We start from the raw sequence: 20643 nt of genomic DNA on the forward strand, positions 1-20643 counted from the left end.
TTCCTCTTCACTTTGTCCCATTAGAGTGATATCATCTGCATATCTAAGGTGGCTGATATTTCTCCCAGCAATCTCGATTCCAGCTTGGGAGTCATCCAAGCCAGCACTTCCCATGATGCTCTCTGCATATAAGTTAAATAAGCATGGTGACAGTATACAGCCTTGATGTACTCCTTTTGAACCAGTCCGTTGTTCCATGTCTGGTTCCAACTACTGCTTCTTGATCTGCATATAGATTTCTCAGGAGACAGGTAAGGTGGTCTGGTATTCCCATCTCTTTAGGAATTTTCCAGTTTCTTGTAATCAACATAGTCAAAGGCTATAGCGCAGCCAATGAAGCAGAAACATATGCTTTTCTGGAATTCCTTTGCCTTTTCTGTAATCCAATAGATATTGGCAGTTTGAATTCTGGTTCCTCTTCCTTTTCTAAATCCAGCTTGTATATCTGGAATTTCCCAGTTCACATACAGTTGGAACCTAGCTTGAAGGATTTTGAATGTAATCTTGCTAGTACGTGAAATGAGTATAATTGTACAGTGGTTTGAACATTCTTTGGCATTGCCTGTGTTTGAGATTAGAGTGAAAACTGCCCTTTCCCAATCCTGTGGCCACTGCTGACTTTTCCAAATTTGCTGGCCTATTGAATGCAGCACTTTCACAGCATCATCTTTTAAGATTTGAAATAGCTCAATTGGAATTGCATCACCTCCACTAGCTTTTTTCACAGTAATGCTTCCTAAGACCCACTTAACTTCACACTAGGTGGTTATCCAGGTCATTAAGACCATTTTTGATTTTTTAAAATAGGTCTTCTGTGTATTCTTGCCACCTCTTCTTAATCTTTTCTGCTTCTGTTAGGTGTTTGTCATTTCTGTCTTTTATCGTGCCCATCTTTGCAAGAAATGTTCCCATGGTATCTCCAATTTTCTTGATAAGATCTCTAGTCTTTCCCATTCTGTTTTCTTCCTCTATTTCTTTGCATAGTTCACTTAAACAAGGGCTTCTTACCTCTCCTTGCTACTCTCTGGAATTCTGTACTCAGTTGGGTATATCTTGTCCTTTCTCCCTTGCTTTTCACTTCTCATCTTTCCTCAGCTATTTGTAAGGCCTCCTCAGACAACCATTTTGCCTCCTTTCATTTCATTTTCTTTGGGATAATTTTGGTCACTGCCTCCTTTACAATGTTCTAAACCTCCCTCCATAGTTCTTCAGGAACTCTGTCTACCAGATCTAATCCCTTGAATCTATTCATCACCTCCACTGTATAATCATAAGGGATTTGATTTAGGTCATACCTGAATGGCCTAATGGTTTTCCTTACTTTCTTGATTTTAAGTCTGAATTTTCCAATAAGGAGATGATGATCTGAGCCACAGTGAGTTCCAGATCTTGTTTTGGCTGACTGTAGAGAGCTTCTTCATATTCGGCTGCAAAGAATATAATCAATCTGATCTCAGTATTGACTACTTAATGATATCAATGCATAGAGTCATTTCTTGAGCTTTTGGAAGAGGGTGTGTGTTTAAATGGTCTATATTTATTTTAATTTTCTTTTATATTTTTAGTCCATTCAAGTTTTTGTTGGTGGTAGTGTTGTCAGGGTTTGCTCTACACTGTTATTAAATTCAGTTTTATATTTCCAGTAAAAATTGATATAGTACTAATTAGAGAAACTTTGAAAAACACAAAAGAATATATTTTTAAGTAAGGAAAAAAGCATTAGTTTTCTTTCTTCTTAGGATACCTTGTTCCAGTCATTTATTAATGTATGGGTTTTGGTTTTAAATAATTTGTTCATATTGTATATAAAACATTGTAAGATATTTTCCAACTTAACATTATATGAGAAGCATTTCCTTTTGTTAGCTAATCAGATTCTTTTCCATTTTGATTATTTTAAGCAACACTCCAGTGATCCCTTTATAATAGTTTCCCAGGAGTGGAATTAACTGGTCAACATTTGTTGATATATATTTAATAACATTGCTAAATCAAGTTCCAAAATGTTCCAGTAGTTTATACTCATATTTATTAAAGTATATGTTTCTTTACATTCTTGACAAGGATTCTTTAAAATTCTGATAATTTCATACGTAAAATATAAGGTTTCTCATCTTTTTCTATTTACAATTATTTTATTACTTGTAAGGACTTTCCTGATGGCTCAGATGATAAAGAATCTGTCTGTAATGCAAGAGACCCGGATTTGACCCCTGGGTTGAGAAGATCCCCTGGAGAAGGAAATGGCAACCCATTCCTGTATTTGCCTGGATATAATCCCATGGACAGAAGAGCCTGGTGGGCTACAGTCCATGGGATTGCAAAGAGTCAGACAGGGCTGAGTGACTAACACTTTCACTTCACTTTCACTTACTTGTAAGATTAGACATTGTTTTATAGGCTTATTAATCAGTTACTTATCTTCTGTTGACATTAATTTTTTCAATTCTTTACTTTTAGTCCTCACCAATACTATTTTCATCTACTAATATCCTGATCACCATCCCTCATTTATTAAGAGCTTTGCTAAATCACTCAGACTTACCTAAGTTCCACAATTATCCTGATTGTCTACCAATGTCCATCTAATATCTTTGCCTCTTATTTTATCAGCTTCCTTATTTCCAACAACTTCCATTTCCACTTCACATTTGCCACACTCTTCTGTCTCACTCAGCACTGCAAATGCTTCATAGAGTCATAAATTCACAATTTCCTCTGCCCTTAACCTTGTTCGTCCTTCCAGCTCTCCTACTTCATTATTACCATAATACTTTAACTTCATCTAATTTCCAAGTACTTAAGAATCATCAGCATTCTCTCTTGCCATCAAATCTATCTGTAATCTATCTGTAAAACACTCTTTACCTTCAGGTCCCACATCAACTCCATGAAATATTTTCATAGTTATCCTTTAGGCCCTTATCTCTCTGACTCATTTAACTTCTATTATATATTTTCTTAAAAAAAACCCAATCCAGCCTAGTTTACCTGCCCTCCTTCTCTCTGACCAAACTTTGCTTGATGAGCTCTCCTGATAATTAGCACTGTTAAAAAATTCAAGATCTTTTCCCTCAACTGGGCCTTCAGTGCTTCTCAGGAATCCTGTATGTTTCCTCTAGTTGTTCTTACTTTCTCCAGCTGTGAACAAATAATACCATAAACTTTCTTCACTTTCTCAAACTACCAAGATAACTCCACTAGCTAATATGCTTGGCAGATAAAAGATTACAATAAATATTTGTGGAATAAATGCAAAAGAGCATTACATTTCAGTGTGATAAACCTTGATACCTGAGCTTCATCAAGTCAAGGGAAAATCCTATACAATCCTTCTAGAACTATAGGCCAAACAACGCCTTAAAGAACATACCTGAGCCATCCATCTATTTTGTGATAACAAAGATAACACACAAACATAAGAATAAGGTAGTATGCACTTGCATGTTTCTTAATTATATAATGTACTTTTTTGTGAGTTTAGCTTTCTCAGCAGGCCCAGAAATGTTTATAAAGGGACAGAGAACTCCCCTAATTATTCTAAAGAATTCCAATATATAAATTAGTTTTCCTTTTATATTACTTTATAAGCATAGTATCTGTGTATATTTGTATTTTGCTTTATTCAAGTTTCTTTAGTTGAGGTTAGAGAAAAACCTGCGTATTTCACAAACTTTAAAGCCTTTCACTTTGTGGCACATTAAGGGTAGTGAATTGCATTTTAATAAAACACTGTCATTAGTACACATAAAATAGTATTTCTTCCATAAAACTGTTATTTCTACCTAATTACTTGATTATTCATGAGTCTAAAAATTTTATTCTTAAATTATTTGGGTTCAAAGTGAGTATATTTTATATTAATTTTAATACTAAATACAAGAACTATAAGTGCATTGTCTGTATGGATTTTTATAACTTCCTATCACCTATAAGAATAGATTCTCTAAAAAATATCAAATATATACTAAAACCTGAAATTCATTGTTCTATGCACCAGATGTCACTGTTTCTCCATGCTAGTAAAGTGGATCAACAAATTTTGGCAGTTAAAAAACCCAACTTACTCTATATTTCTATTAAGTCTATACCCAATGAAAATATGTAAGTATGTAAACCAAAGTAAGACCAAAAATGTTCATGGTGGTACTATGCATAATATTAAAACTAGAAATTACCCAAATAAATGGCATTCAAAAGTAGAATGGATAAATACATCAGTGGTGTATGTATATTCACAATGGAATACTATACAACAATGAGAATTAAAAAGTCTGCAACCACACAGAACAAATCTCAAAAACATGTTGAGTGGAAGAAGTCAGATAAAAGAGTATATTGTAAAATTCCATATATTTTATAAAGTTCAAAAATACACAACACTAATCTATGATTTAGAAGTCAGATTAGTGGTTAACCTTGAGGAGAGATTGTCACTGGAAGAAGCCAAGAGGGAACATCTGAGAATGCAAGTAATGTTCCCTCTTTTGACCTGGCTGGTAATTAAGTGATAGGGGTTTATTCAATTCACTGAGCTATAAGTTTATGATGTAGACAATTCTATTTATGTATCCTATACCTTAAATGTTCAATAAAAAAAAAGATTAATTGAAACTAGGTTAATAAACCCTCCAAAGATTTACTCAAAGTATAATCCAAGTGTAATGATTAAGTATGTTGACTGACACAAGAATTCCTGAGATTTTTCCTTCAGTTGATTCCAAATCACCAAATATTTCACTTTGATTCCCAAAGTTGCTCCCTGCAAAAAGAGAAATCCCTTTGCCACAACTCCTCGTTCATCTTGCTGTGTGTACTCTTCATTGCTCAGCTCCATTCTTGGTTACCTCAATGATTTCCTCTCTCCTGACACTGTCTTCACAGCAAATAAACCTGTTTAAATTTTTTCCATCTTCAAAACCAAAAATATCCTTTTTGCTTCTCTCCTCACTCTAGTTAGTATGCCATTGTCAGGGTAGAACAATACTTTTTCCCTACCCTCTTATCTTTAGTGCTTCAGTTCAGTTCAGTTCAATCGTTCAGTCATGTCCGACTCTTTGGGACCCCATGAATCGCAGCACTCCAGGCCTCCCTGTCCATCACCAACTCTCGGAGTTCACCCAAACTCATGTCTATCGAGTCGGTGATGCCATCCAGCCATCTCATCCTCTGTTGTCCCCTTCTCCTCCTGCCCCCAGTCCCTCCCAGCATCAGAGTCTTTTCCAATGAGTCAACTCTTTGCATGAGGTAGCCAAAGTATTGGAGTTTCAGCTTTAGCATCAGTCCTTCCAAAGAACACCTAGGACTGATCTCCTTCAGAATGGACTGGTTGGAACACCACAGTTCAAAAGCATCAATTCCTTGGCGCTCAGCTTTCTTCACAGTCCAACTCTCACATCCATACATGACCACTGGAAAAACCATAGCCTTGACTAGATGGACCTTTGTTGGCAAAGTAATGTCTCTGCTTTTGAATATGCTATCTAGGTTGGTCATAACTTTCCTTCCAAGGAGTAAGCGTCTTTTAATTTCATGGCTGCAGTCATCATCTGCAGTGATTTTGGAGCCCCCAAAAATAAAGTCTGACACTGTTTCCACTGTTTCCCCACCTATTTCCCATGAAGTAATGGGACCAGATGCCATGATCTTTGTTTTCTGAATGTTGAGCTTTAAGCCAACTTTTTCACTCTCCACTTTCACTTTCATCAAGAGGCTTTTGAGTTCCTCTTCACTTTCTGCCATAAGGGTGGTGTCATCTGCATATCTGAGGTTATTGATATGCTGCTGCTGCTGCTAAGTTACTTCAGTCATGTCTGACTCTGTGCAACCCCATAGACGGCAGCCTACGAGACTCCCCTGTCCCTGGGATTCTCCAGGTGAGAATACTGGAGTGGGTTGCCATTTCCTTCTCCAATTCATGAAAGTGAAAAGTGAAAGTGAAGTTGCTGAGTCTTGTCCGACTCTTAGCGACCCCATGGATTGCAGCCCACCAGGCTCCTCTGTCCATGGGATTTTCCAGGCAAGAGTGCTGGAGTGGGGTGCCACTGCCTTCTCTGAGAGGTTATTGATATATCTCCAGCAATCTTGATTCCAGCTTCTTCCAGCCCAGCGTTTCTCATGATGTTCTCTGCATATAAGTTAAACAAGCAGGGTGACAATATACAGCCTTGACGTACTAGTGCTTGGGGGTCTGTAAATTACATTGACAAAAGGTAGATTAGTAAGAAAAAGATTTTTCTTACTAAAAGATTAGTAAGATTTTTTAACAGCCAGACATCTTTTTTTCTATATCCTTGTCTCCCAAGAATATCTCCTCAGTTCAGTTCAGTTCAGTCGCTCAGTCATGTCCAACTCTTTGCGACCCCATGAATCGCAGCACGCCAGGCCTCCCTGTCCATCACCAACTCCCTATGGCAACAGGAAAGTTCATGAAAAGTGTTCTACCTAAGGTCACAAGTAGTCTTCATATTGCAATTAGATTTTGTGTTACTCCCTGAAGCATTTTATACTATTGACAACTATTTCTTGGGTATAGCTAAGCTATCTGAAACAATGATAAATCATCACCCAATGTGCAATGGGGGAAAATTTTAGTTCTGTGTAATAATTTAAGCAACGTCATTAGATCTTATTTTCTTAAGGCAAAAATTCCTAATTTCTCAGATATCTGTTGCCATCTGAGAAACCTCTCCAAGATGACATTTAGGTACAGAGTAGCATGTTGCTTATTGCATATTTTTAAAAATAAAAAAAAAATAGAGAGTCTTTAATCCATGTAATGTTCTTGTGCTGTTTTGGCACTTTTCTTTTCTCTTAAGAGTATTTCTTTCTGATTACTCTTCCCTTTAATGGCATTTGTGGCTGAAATCTGAAGAATATAAATCAGAGGTTTTCCATGAGGGCAGGACTACCGTCCAGGGGAGGTTTTGGAAATATTAGAGGGAGGAGAATGTAATGTTTTCTGTCACAATCATTAGGAGATAATACTGGTATTTATTTTAGTGGAAGCAGGGCTGTTAGATGTTCCACACAATCAAGAATTGTTCAACATCCCATAAGACCTTAAAATGTACCACCAAATGTTCCCATAGATTAAAAACTTTTTATAATAATTGGACTCTGAAACCTAACTGCATTGTATATATATATTTAAAAACTATATTTCTTGCAAGTTTAATGTACATTGAATTTTCCAGTAAATCTGTTACTTTGTAAACTGAGAGAAGATTTAGCTAAAAGCATTTACCACTGCTGAAATTCACAGTGACAGTACTACTTATAATAATTGATTTGTCATTAAAACATGCCTCATCTGTCCAGATTTGTATTCATAGCATTCACAGCTATTTACATATGGTGCAAATGGTTGCATTCCGTACTTCAGCGGATCTTCCCAACTCAGGGATTGAACCTGCGTCTCTTGTGTCATCAGGCAGTTCTTAACCATTGTATCACCTGGGAAGCCCAATATGTAATGAGTCTACCTAAGCTATGGTTCAGTATCAGATGTAGTTGAGTCTATTGTCTCATGAACTAGGGAGATAAAATATAACTGGCAACATCAAATCTTGTTTCTGTTTTTGCTTATTGATATTTTTCTTTGCAGAATTTCTGTTGAACAATCAGGATAAGAGGACATCATTTATGTATCTATATCTGTATATATAATTTCCAGAAGTAAAAACATAAGCAAAGCTGTTTCAGTGTTTTAATGGTCCTTTGGAATGCTTTAGAAAGTGTCTTTTTTATCTTTCGCCTCCAGATAGGAATCCAAAAGATATATTATTATTAAACTATATCCTTAACCATACATAGTGACTTTTCAGTCAACTACTTTTATTAAGATCCTTGAAAAGTTATACCACCTTTCAGATAACTACTTTTTCTCAATATTACAATTTTTTAACCCAAAAATGTCTTAAACAAAATGTTTTATATTTGTCTTCAGGCAAAGACAAGTTGATTTATTTATCATAAGATTTTTTAGACAGAGAATATCACTTGAATTATGCACTGTATTTAGATATACTCAAAAGGTATAAAGAGGTGGTATCTTTGATTTTTTGGTCTATTGTGTCCTTGGACTATGTCCACATGTTTTGTAGCACTCACATTTTGAGCCTATTTTATCCTAAACATTTTCATCCTAAAGATGTTTGCCTGAACTATAACTTAAGTATAGTCTTATGTAAAATAGCCATGAACTTCAGAAGGACTGAAAAAATGATTTAAAAAATGATGTGAAAAGAATGCACCTGCCAGAAAATGATTCCCTTGCACTTCTCCTCTCTTCTACTAATCACTGTCTTTTACCAAGTCCTATGTCTTTCTATCAGCAGATACAATAAAGTGTAGTTACATTACATTTTAGGTACAAGCTATGTTTACTTTCAAATTTTAAGTATTACCTATTTTTGTTGTTTGATTGAATAAGGTTTTTCTATCTGTAAACATTCTTTGATTATCTTGGATTAAGATAGAACACATCATACGTTTTTCCATTTAAACTACTGGACAAATATTTTAAGAACTTTCATGTTAAACAGTTTTCAGGGTAAAACTGAAGCTGTTCGGCAAAGGAGAAACATAATTTTCCTTGACTTCTAAACACGAGCTCAGATAGTTACCCTCCTACTTCCCCAGGATTATGTCTGCAGAGCTCCCACTGTACAATATAAATCTTAAGAGGTGCTGTTAGTGTGACAAGCGATTTCAATAACTACGTCAGTCCCTTGTTCTTACCTAGAGAACACAAAGTGAAAAGAATCTTCCCTGTAAGTATGATACTTTAGTTCAAATATTCTCTCTTGCTATCTAACAATCACAGTCAGGAATTCCTGGTAATATCTCGTATGTTATCCCTTAATTACCAGAAAATTGATAAATTAAGGAAAGGATAAATTAGGAAATTAAAGTACAAATTAATATCACCACTGATAAATCTTGCTTGCATTTGCTAATAAAAGTGGAGAATAAAAATTACTCTAAGAGATAAGAATGAGAACAAAAAATTACTAATTTCCTATATGTGGTTTAATTTTTTCTTTTATTTCTATCTAGCACTTGCCTCCCCATTCCCATTTTGAAATAAAAATCTTGAAAGAAAATTAATGATTAACATCATACCAATGTGTATGTGCATAAAAATGTAGTCATTTAATGAAAACATTGTTAAACATTGTTAGGCTTAGCATTCTATTAGTTACCCCAGGTTATACAATGTAAAATTGTGCTTGCTTAAAAATTACTTTTGCCCAATTATATTACATTTTCAAACAAATATTGTTTTATTGCAACTTTATTTTCCTTTAAATTTAGGCAATGATTTTATATTAGAATCTAAACAGTTCTATTTTATGGCAAAAACACTAGCCCTTATATCTGTTCAGCTACAGTTTAACAATGAGCTTCCCAAGCCCTGTCTGTCACCCTGTTTCATTCTCTTAACTTTGATGATCATGTATGAGATTAAGTTGCAAAAGTAGCCTTCTTTCCCATAATCTGAGAAAAATGAAGAGCTATAAGATGAATTCATGTGAATGCAATGTGCTAGAACAACTTGTTTCTTATTTCACAACCACTGACAATGTTATTGCGTATTTGCAGAACACCTGGTACTGTGCTGAGCACTGAGCATTGAAAAGAAATAAAGACAGACAGAATATCTGCCTTTTTGGATATCAAATCTAGTGTGGAAAATAGATAATAACCAAGTAAACTACTAAGTACACAATTACAATTGGTGGTAAGTGGTATGAATCAGACATGTATAGAAAGAGAGGATGATGGTGAGAGTGACTCTAAAACCTGAAAGTTGAGAAGTAATCTGCCATTTTATTAATTGGAACAGAAGAACACCATTGCAATGAGACAGACAACATACATCCAAAGACCGTAAGATAGAAGAAAGCTGAGTATTGATGCAGAACTGATTAGGGACTGGATCAGAATAATTAATAGTATTTAAAATGTCCCTACTACCCAAAGTCAAATTTAAAATCAATGCAATTTCTAGCAAAATTCCAATATCATTTTTCAAAGAGATGTTTAAAAAAAATGCTAAAATTCCTTTAGAACTGTGCTGCTACTGCTAAATCGCTTCAGTTGTGTCCGACTCTGTGCGACCCCATAGACGGCAGCCCACCAGGCTCCCCGTCCCTGGAATTCTCCAGGCAAGAACACTGGAGTGGGTTGCCATTTCCTTCTCCAATGCATGAAAGTGAAAAGAGAAAGTGAAGTCGCTCAGTCGTATCCGACTCCTAGCGACCCCATGGACTGCAGCCTACCAGGCCCCTCCGTCCATGGGATTTTCCAGGCAAGAGTACTGGAGTGGGTTGCCATTGCCTGTAGAACTGTAAAAGGCTTCAAATAGTCAAAGCAGCTCTTAAGGAAGAACAAAGCTATAGACAGTACAGTTCCTGAGTCCAAACTATATCACAAAGCTATAGTAATCAAAAAACATAGTACTGGCATAAACAGACACATAGACAAATGGGATAGAATCAGAAGGCAGAAATGCTAAGTCACTTCAGTCGTGTCCGACTCTGTGCGACCCCATAGACGGCAGCCCACCAGGCTCCCTGTCCCTGGGATTCTCCAGGCAAGAACACCGGAGTGGGTTGCCATTTCCTTCTCCAATGCATAAAAGTGAAAAGAGAAAGTGAAGTCGCTCAGTCATGTCTGACTCTTAGCGACCCCATGGACTGCAGCCTACCAGGCTCCTCCGTCCATGGGATTTTCCAGGCAAGAGTATTGGCGTGGGGTGCCATTGCCTTCTCCGTAAGGTAGAAATAAGCGCTCACAAATACAGTCAACCTGGTGGCTCAGTTGGTAAAGAATCTGCCTGCAGTGCAGGAGCCCTGGGTTCTATCCCTGGTTCAGGAAGATTCCCTGGAGAAGAAAATGGCAAAATTACTCCAGTATTCTTGCCTGGAAAATCCCATGGACAGAGGAGCCTGGTGGGATACAGTCCATGGGGTCACAAGAGTTGAACATGATTTAGCGACTAAACCACCACCACAAGGGAGCCAAGAATACTCAACAGGAACAGGATTGTCTCTTCAATATGTAGTGGTGGGGAAACTGGATAATCACACACTGAAGAATGAAACCAAGGTTGTCTGCCTCTGGGAGTAGGTAGCCTTTAACTGCTGGGTTAAAACACAGAAGGGTAGGGAGAAATTCCAAGGTGTCCTTGAATTATATGTTTACACAAATGTAAACTAAAGTATCATCATTCCACCTTAATCATGCCACTTGACTTCCTCAGATAAAATTATACACTTTCCTCTTTCTCTGGCTTCAAGTGCTTGGAAACATAAGGCAGACAATCCCTTATGGTGTCTTGCCCAGGAAGCAGATATTACCTATACTCAATCTCTTCTCTTTCCTTTCCTCCTTCAGCCAGGAATTATCCTCTAGTTAGAAAGTAGCACTGGCAAAAAACTTACTCTCCACTTTCTGGTGTTCTCAGCATTTCATAAGGCTTATATATTCCAGTTTACAGATAAGGAAAGTGAGGTTTTTAAAAGATTAACTCACTGTATCCATTCAAATTTACATATTAGTGATAGAAATGGAATTTAAACACAAAGTCCCTAACCAGGGTTGGTTGACATATGCCTTACAATTCTGTATAGATGGTTAAACTGTTCTTCTAAGATAAACACTGGAGAGATGAGGATAAAAATACATCAGTGAAGACCAGGAATACTTAACACTGATTGCCTCCTTTCTTGCTCTTATAATTTGTTTTCAAGGTGAAAGTGTCTTGGTGGAGCCCCATTGAAAAGAAGAAATTTAAAACTGGAAGAAAAATAAAAGCAGTGTGGAGAGAGGGATGAAGTTGGCTTCCAGCAATAGGACCTGCAAAGAGTTGGACACGACTGAGCGACTGAACTGAACTGAACTGAGTGGTAACCCAATAGGGCAAGATACATTTCTAAACAGAGACCTGTTCTAGAACCAGCAGAGGCAACCCTAAGACCTGCAGAGACAGTCACCATATGAGAGCTAACCTTACTGGCCTGTCAAGTTCTGCAGTGTAATAAGCAGTGGCCAATGTAGGGTGCCACACACACGGCAGATTTGCATTTTAGTTTAGGTGTCCCAAGCTTAGGAAATCTCAAACTTTTAAAGGAAGCCCTAAAAAACCTGCCAACCCTTAATCCAGGGAGAGAAATTATCTATATTATCCTGAGGAGCAAACAAATCTGTCCTCTACCCCAAGATAGACACTATGGCTGTATCTTCAGTGTCTAGAAGAGAAATTGATACAGAACAGACGCTCCATAAATATTTCTTAGATGTCTGATAGACTGACTGAATAAATGGTGGACAAGTATTTCAAGGAATTGTCCTGAAAATTTTGGGGAAGGGACAGTCAAGCAGAGGTGTTAGGAAAGAGAGAAGAGTAGTAGTTTTCCAAGTCTGCAAAGGAGGAAAGGCAACCTCACTCTTGCCATGGCGTTAGGATGGAGATGGTTGTAATATTTTTATTTTTTTGAGAACAATCTTCACATGGACCAGTCACAGTGCAGAGACATAGGCTGGTTCACTAGAGTGAGGGGAGAATGACTATCTTGAGACTGAAGCACAAAGGTAGCTTAGTGAAATACTCACTGATAGCCTCAGCCACTTTAGGAGAGAGAAGCTGTATTAGAGGAAAAGAAAGGAGCTAGGTCTGTGTTGATCAGAGAAAGGATACTATCTGAGTCACTTATACAGAGAGAAGTTCATATTGAAACCACAGCAAGGGCCAAACCGGTGCATTGTTAGTAATGGAAGTGATTTGGACAATATTTTGATTCCTGAAGTTATTTATTGAGGACTTTAGTCAGAGACAATTGTGCATTCCTATCATTTTTCTTTTTAATGTATTATAAATATTCATTGATTTTTAAAACCCCCTCTAGCTGGTAGACTGTGGGGCATACCTATTAAATTGTTTGTTTCCTGATGAGAATGTAATCTGGGTCACTGATTCGAATCATTGATGACTTGAAAGATAATTTTATTTAATGTGATGAATTTTCTTCATTTTATTCTTCTTCTCCTCATTTAAGATTATATGTAAAATAGCACTGTAGGATATGCAAAACCAGAAACTTGAGGCTTTTGTGGTAAATACCTAACATACTTTAAAAATATATATATGTATTTATTTGATTGCACTGGGCCTTCGTTGTGGCATGGGGGATCTTCTAGTTGCAGCAAATGAAATCTTTAATTGCAGCATGCAAGATCTAGTTCCCTGAGCTGGGACTGAACCCACGGACCCCTGTATTGAGAGCTCAGAGTCTCAGACAGTGGATCACCAGGGAAATCCCACTACCTGATATACTGACTCACTTTCAAGGAAGGTAAAAACCTTCTTCTTCTCTCAGTTTCAAAATTAGGTGCACATGTTATGGAGTAAAGCAGGGGTTTGTTGATAACTTAGGAGAAAATATGAAGTAGCCTCCAGCACTGAAACCATACAGGAATTTTAGCCGTCAATCTGAGATTGGTATGTAGCTCAAGATTCAGTTATAATCCAGAGTCAATGTCCTGGTACCACTGGGCCATGAAGGCATTTCTCACCCTCCTCTAAGGACACAATACCTATAGGGCCCACAGAAAGTTCTAGACCTACCAGTGTTTAGCCAAAGATAAATGTTTACAAGATCAGATAACTTCATTCATGCTTCTCATCTTTAGTACTAGAGCAGCACCTAGAATGAAGACTCTTCTGGCATATTACTCTGTTCTCTCATTTGAAGATCTAATCCATCCACCCCAATCTCTCACTTTTATATTGTTGACTGCCTTCAAAAATCTTTCACTTTGCTCTCAGGAGTCTTATTCCATTATCAACAAAAATTTTTTTCCTGCATATTCAGTCTCCTCAGAGAAAATTCTCTTTATCTCCTTGCTGTAAAGTAGTATCTCAAAGATGATTTCAGAATGCTCATTGGATAAGCATTTACATTTTAATAGTTATATTTTATTTTAATTAAAAAATAATTATATTTTATTTTTTTAGAAAAATATATATTGGAGCCATCTCTGTATGTGTACTATCAGGTTAGAATTAAAGGAAGAATTAAAGAAAAAATGAAGGAGCTGGTGAATTGATTTAAAGAAGACTACTGAGAAAAGAATATGCATAGAAAGTAGAAATGGCAAAAATCATAAATGACTGCAGTTTAAGAAGTTCTACCTAATGTAAACCTAATTTTCCATTGAAAATTCTACTTTCACCTTCACATTCTCCAGTGTGTGCTAGACTTTCTCTTTTATCCTGGTCACCATAAGGTCAGATAACGTCAGTTACAGTCTCTTAATACCTTTTCCGGATCTTGACTTTGTCTGTCTTCATTTGGAAACAGTTCTTATTGAAGCCACATCTTCAAATTATAGTACTCTATCAGATCAGATCAGAGCAGCTCAGTCGATCAGTTGTGTCCGACTCTTTGCGACCCCATGAATCACAGCACACCAGGCCTCCCTGTCCAACACCAACTCCCAGAGTTCACCCAGACTCACATCCATCAAGTCAGTGATGCCATCCAGCTATCTCATCCTCTGGCGTCCCCTTCTCCTCCTGCCCCTAATCCCTCCCAGCATCAGAGTCTTTTCCAATGAGTCAACTCTTCGCATGAGGTGGCCAAAGTACTGGAGTTTCAGCTTTAGCATCATTCCTTCCAAAGAAATCCCAGGGCTGATCTCCTTCAGAATGGACTGGTTGCATTGCAGTCCCTTGCAGTCCAAGGGACTCTCAAGAGTCTTCTCCAACACCACAGGTTAAAAGCATCAATTCTTCAGTGCTCAGCCTTCTTCACAGTCCAACTCTCACAGCCTTGACTAGGCGGACCTTTGTTGGCAAAGTAATGTCTCTGCTTTTGAATATGCTATCTAGGTTGGTCATAACTTTCCTTCCAAGGAGTAAGCGTCTTTTAATTTCATGGCTGCAGTCACCCTCTGCAGTGATTTTGGAGCCCAGAAAAATAAAGTCTGACACTGTTTGCACTGTTTCCCCATCTAGTTCCCATGAAGTGATGGGACTGGATGCCATGATCTTCGTTTTCTGAATGTTGAGCTTTAAGCCAACTTTTTCACTCTCCACTTTCACTTTCATCAAGAGGCTTTTGAGTTCCTCTTCACTTTCTGCCATAAGGATGGTGTCATCTGCATATCTGAGGTTATTGATATTTCTCCCGGCAATCTTGATTCCAGCTTGGGCTTCATCCAGCCCAGCGTTTCTCATGAGGTACTCTGCATATAAGTTAAATAAGCAGGGTGACAATATACAGCCTTGACGAACTCCTTTTCCTATTTGGAACCAGCCCCATCTTTTCTCTGTAGATCATTGTCCTTCGGATCCATCTCTTATAGACCTATAAAGCTTGAGCATCCAGTTCAGATTGGTTAGTGTGCGAGTGTCTGTGTGTGTGTATTATTAATAAAAATAATATATCTTCATTTGTGAGAATTTGAAAAATTACAGAAATTAATCCTGTTTATCATTATTAACAGTTTTTAAGCATTGTTAAAATTTTAACAGATTTTCTTCAAATAATTACTGATATTACTTTTTTATACTTTATCACTAACAGTACATCTTAATAGTTTTTATATTATTACAATGTCTGCCTTTACAGAATAATACAAATGCCATCATTTAATCATTCCCCTTTTCATAGTTGTCCTGGGGTTCTTTGCTGACAAAGATCCATCTAGTCAAAGCAAGGGTTTTTCCAGCAGTCATGTATGGAAGTGAGAGTTGGATTATACAGAAAACGAGTGCAGAAGACTTGATGATTTTGAACTGTGGTGTTGGAGAAGACTCTTGAGAGTCCCTTGGACTGCAAGGAGATCAAGTTAGTCAATTCTAAAGGAAATCAGCCCTAAATATTCACTGGAAGGACTATTGCTGAAGCTGAAGCTCCAGTCCTCTGGCCACCTGATACAAAGAACTGACCCACTGACAAAGACCCTGATGGTGGGGGAGATTGAAGGCAGGAGGAGAAGCGGGCGACAGAGGATGAGGTAGTTGGATGGTATCATCGATTCGACAGACTTGAGTTTGAGTAAGCTCTGGGAGTTGGTGATGGACAGGGAAGCCTGGTGTGCTGCAGTCCATGGGGTCCAAAGAGTTGGACATGACTGAGCAACTGAACTGAACTGAATCATTCCCCTATTGTAGGACACTTGGGTAGTAATAAATTTTTATTATTATATAATGTTTACAGTAAACATCTTTGTGGATAATTTAGTCTACCAGTTTAACTTAGCCCACAGGGCCAGGTTCCCAGAAGAGGAGTTTCAAGGTCAAGAGTCAAGAAAAAATTTAAAGTGTATTTGGATAAACCAAGGACTCCCCAGGGCCATTCATAAAGAACAGTGGGTGTCTAGAAAATGGCTAAGGAGGCTGCCTTTGGTGCTTTTGTTGTCTGAAGCTCTTCCACCCACTGGCAGCCTTTTATTATGCTGAGCAGGATTTGTAAACTAAATGGACTTTCTGAGAAGACAGGAGTAAAGCAGAATTAAGAGCTGAGAGAGATGTGATAGTAACCTAGGGTAGTGAAACTGTGAGAATGAACAGGGATGGTTAGAGATATAATGCGATTTAAGAAAAATCTTTTATATGGAGCCTACATAGTCTTTCATAAAAAGCTTGTAATGTTTGTTCACACTCTGTCTTCAAGAAGTTCAGACAGGTCACATGGAAATTTACAGAGGCTGATACACAAAGGCTTATAAATGCAAACTTCAAAAGAATATCTGCAAAGCTTGCATGCTATGAATCTTTAAAGTAGGTATCTGGGTTAAGGCTGTAAGCTTTTGGAACAACACAAAAAGCCTTAAAAGAGGCTTTTAGATGTTGCCTGGTAGTTTTGAATTAGGGAAATGCAGGTAGGGAGTAGAACTTATGGAGAGCCCTAGAATGATATTTTCAAAGTTTACATCTTAAGAGCTAGGTATGTGTTCATGCTCAGAAACTTCAGTTATGTCCGACTCTGTGTGACCCTATGGACTGTAGCCTGCCAGACTCATCTGCCCATGGGATCCTCTAAGGCTAGAATACTGGAGTGGGTTGCCATGCCCTCCTCTAGGGGATCTTCCCAACCCAGTGATTCTTTACCACTGAGCCAACAGGGAAGCCCCTACAAGATATAAATATATGCAATTTTCAACTGCACACCTCCCAATAAAAAATTTGGTAGTTTTTAATGGGGCCATTTCAATATAGCATTTTGTTTAAGAATATGGAAGCAGACTATCTGAGTTCAAATCTAAAATCATGGAAGGTCAAAAATGAATAACAATGGTTTATCTGTACAAGAAAAGAGAGAAAAGGAGAGAGAGTCCAGGATGGAAGCTAGGTTTGAATTCAGAATCATGTAAATGTCATAAATATTTTTTGAGAAAATAGTAAATCAAGATGACAGAACAAACCATGCCTCAAATTTGAAAACAAATTGAAACAAGTCAACATCAGTGTATATCTGGGTGGTACCCAGATAAGAATTATTCCAAATAAGTTTAAAACACAAAATTTGACTGTACATCCCTAGTGGAGATATCCTAAGGGAAACAAAGAAACAAAACCAAAAGCATGCAGAAACTGTATTTTGTGCTCTTATGAATAGTGATGTTGATATCATTATTTTGAAGTTTTGTATATTGATATTATTATTTTGAAACTAATGTATGTGTTATATACATATAGATAAAGCAAATTAATAATTATATTTTATATCATCAAGAAACAAGGTTTTTCAAAGTAAGAGAAGTCCTACAAATGCAAAATCAAATACACAAGTAAAATAAATAATGAACTTATGCTTTATTTATTTCTAAAAAATGCTTATTTTCTACAGTACCATTTGCAAAAGGTGCCACAAACTGCAACGAAAAGACAATGACTGCAATCACTATCAAAATAAGTCATATATATATATACATATATCTCCTTAGATTCATAATTTAAAAAGAAACTCAATGGTCAGTTTTGATGGTTGTTAACTTGCAAACTCACTATTACAGTAATAGAAGAAAAAAAAAACAACCATTTATTTATTCTGCTTTTCTTATTCAAACCACATTTCTGAGTATTCTATCCAAAAGTTAGAAGTTCTTCTTTACAAAATAATAAATTTAGAAGGAATATTAGAACTGGAATATCACCATTTTGCAAGCTATAATGAAATAATACATGCTAAAGATACCAAAGGAACATTTCAGGCAAAGATGGGCTCGATAAAGGACAGAAATGGTATAGACCTAACAGAAGCAGAAGATATTAAGAAGAGATGGCAAGAAAACACAGAAGAACTGTACAAAAAAGATCTTCACAACCCAGATAATCACGATGGTGTGATCACTCACCTAGAGCCAGACATGCTGGAATGTGAAGTCAAGTGGGCCTTAGAAAGCATCACTACAAACAAAGCTAGTGGAGGTGATGGAGTTCCAGTTGAGCTATTCCATCATCATCCTAAAAGATGATGCTGTGAAAGTGCTGCACTCAACATGCCAGCAAATTTGGAAAACTCAGCAATGGTTACAGGACTGGAAAAGGTCAGTTTTCATTCCAATCCCAAAGAAAGGCAATGCCAAAGAGTGCTCAAACTACCACACAATTGCACTCATCTCACACGCTAGTAAAGTAATGCTCAAAATTCTCCAAGCCAGGCTTCAGCAATATGTGAACCGTGAACTTCCTGATGTTCAAGCTGGTTTTAGAAAAGGCAGAGGAACCAGAGATCAAATTGCCAACATCCGCTGGATCATGGAAAAAGCAAGAGAGTTCCAGAAAAACATCTATTTCTGCTTTCTTGACTATGCCAAGGCTTTGACTGTGTGGATCACAATAAACTGGGGGAAATTCTGAAAGAGATGGGAATACCAGACCACCTGACCTGCCTCTTAAGAAATTTGTATGCAGGTCAGGAAGCAACAGTCAGAAGTGGACATGGAACAACAGACTGGTTCCAAATAGGAAAAGGAGTTCGTCAAGGCTGTATATTGTCACCCTGCTTATTTAACTTATATGCAGAGTACCTCATGAGAAACGCTGGACTGGAAGAAACACAAGCTGGAATCAAGATTGCCAGGAGAAATATCAATAACCTCAGATATGCAGATGACACCACCCTTATGGCAGAAAGTGAAGAGGAACTCAAAAGCCTCTTGATGAAAGTGAAAGTGGAGAGTGAAAAAGTTGGCTTAAAGCTCAACATTCAGAAAACCAAGATCATGGCATCCGGTCCCATCACTTTATGGGAAATAGATGGGGAAACAGTGGAAACAAGGTCAGACTTTATTTTTCTGGGCTCCAAAATCACTGCAGAGGGTGACTGCAGCCATGAAATTAAAAGACGCTTACTCCTTGGAAGGAAAGTTATTACCAACCTAGATAGCATATTCAAAAGCAGAGACATTACTTTGCCAACAAAGGTCCATCTAGTCAACGCCATGGTTTTTCCTATGGTCATGTATGAATGTCAGAGTTGGACTGTGAAGAAGGCTGAGCACTGAAGAATTGATGCTTTTGAACAGTGGTGTTGGAGAAGACTCTTGAGAGTCCCTTGGACTGCAAGGGACTGCAATGCAACCAGTCCATTCTGAAGGAGATCAGCCCTGGGATTTCTTTGGAAGGAATGATGCTAAAGCTGAAACTCCAGTACTTTGGCCACCTCATGTGAAGAGTTGACTCATTGGAAAAGACTCTGATGCTGGGAGGGATTGGGGGCAGGAGGAGAAGGGGACGCCAGAGGATGAGATAGCTGGATGGCATCACTGACTCGATGGATGTGAGTCTGGGTGAACTCTGGGAGTTGGTGTTGGACAGGGAGGCCTGGTGTGCTGCGATTCATGGGGTCGCAAAGAGTCAGACACAACTGAGCGACTGATCTGATCTGATGTGATTAGTCAAAAGATTTATGGGGGAAACTTGTAATGGGTGTATGCCAACATTTGAACCATCTTAGCCTAAATAAGGGAGGAGGCAATGGCACCCCACTCCAGTACTGTTGCCTGGAAAATCCCATGGATGGAGGAGCCTGGTAGGCTGCAGTCCACGGGGTCGCTAAGAGTCGGACACGACTGAGCAAATTCACTTTCACTTTCCAGTTTCTTGCATTGGAGAAGGAAAAGGCAACCCACTTCAGTGTTCTTGCCTGGAGAATCCCATGTACGGAGAAGCCTGGTAAGCTGCAGTCCATGGGGTGGCACAGAGTCGGACACGACTGAAGTGACTTAGCAGCAGCAGCAGCTTAAATAAAAGTAGGACAATGATATGTTTTTCTTGATTAGATGCAATAGGAAGTATAAATCACATTGTCTCACTGTGGTTTATTATCCACAGGAGAAAGAGAGAAAGCAAAGCTGAGCTAACCAAGTCTGGATCTACTGCCAGATTATTGTAAAAACATGGGTGTGGAGGAACATGTTAATTAATACCACACTGATATAATTAATCCACTGAAAATGTGAGAAATGATACAGTACAAATTATCTGGTGCTTTTATGAGAAATGGCATAAAAGGGTGGATGGTGGTGGTGAGTTGTTAGCATTCAGTACAAAGATGCTCACACTGTATGCCCACAGGTATAAAAGTCTTTCAACTGTGCTCCTTTCAGACTCCTGATCAAACA

The 20643-nt window shown here is 37.8% G+C and overlaps 1 long non-coding RNA gene across 3 annotated transcripts in view; it reads left to right on the plus strand.

The window, feature by feature from the left end:
- LOC147379551 (uncharacterized) overlaps positions 1-13711 on the plus strand; it is a 35630-nt gene extending 21919 nt beyond the window's left edge. Inside the window, exons 3-4 of one of the 3 annotated variants that reach the window (XR_015161890.1) lie at positions 8644-8774; positions 9607-9739. This is a non-coding gene — a long non-coding RNA (uncharacterized LOC147379551). Of the gene's footprint in view, positions 1-8643; positions 8775-9606; positions 9740-11759 lie in introns of those variants that run through there. The other 2 variants (XR_015161889.1, XR_015161887.1) reach the window with 2 other exon arrangements.
- Positions 13712-20643: the final 6932 nt, after the last annotated feature.

The sequence above is a fragment of the Bos grunniens genome, chromosome 1 (genome assembly GCF_055505025.1).
Source record: "Bos grunniens cultivar Pamir isolate PY7600 chromosome 1, Bosgru_T2T1.0, whole genome shotgun sequence".
Classification (NCBI taxonomy): domain Eukaryota; kingdom Metazoa; phylum Chordata; class Mammalia; order Artiodactyla; family Bovidae; genus Bos; species Bos grunniens.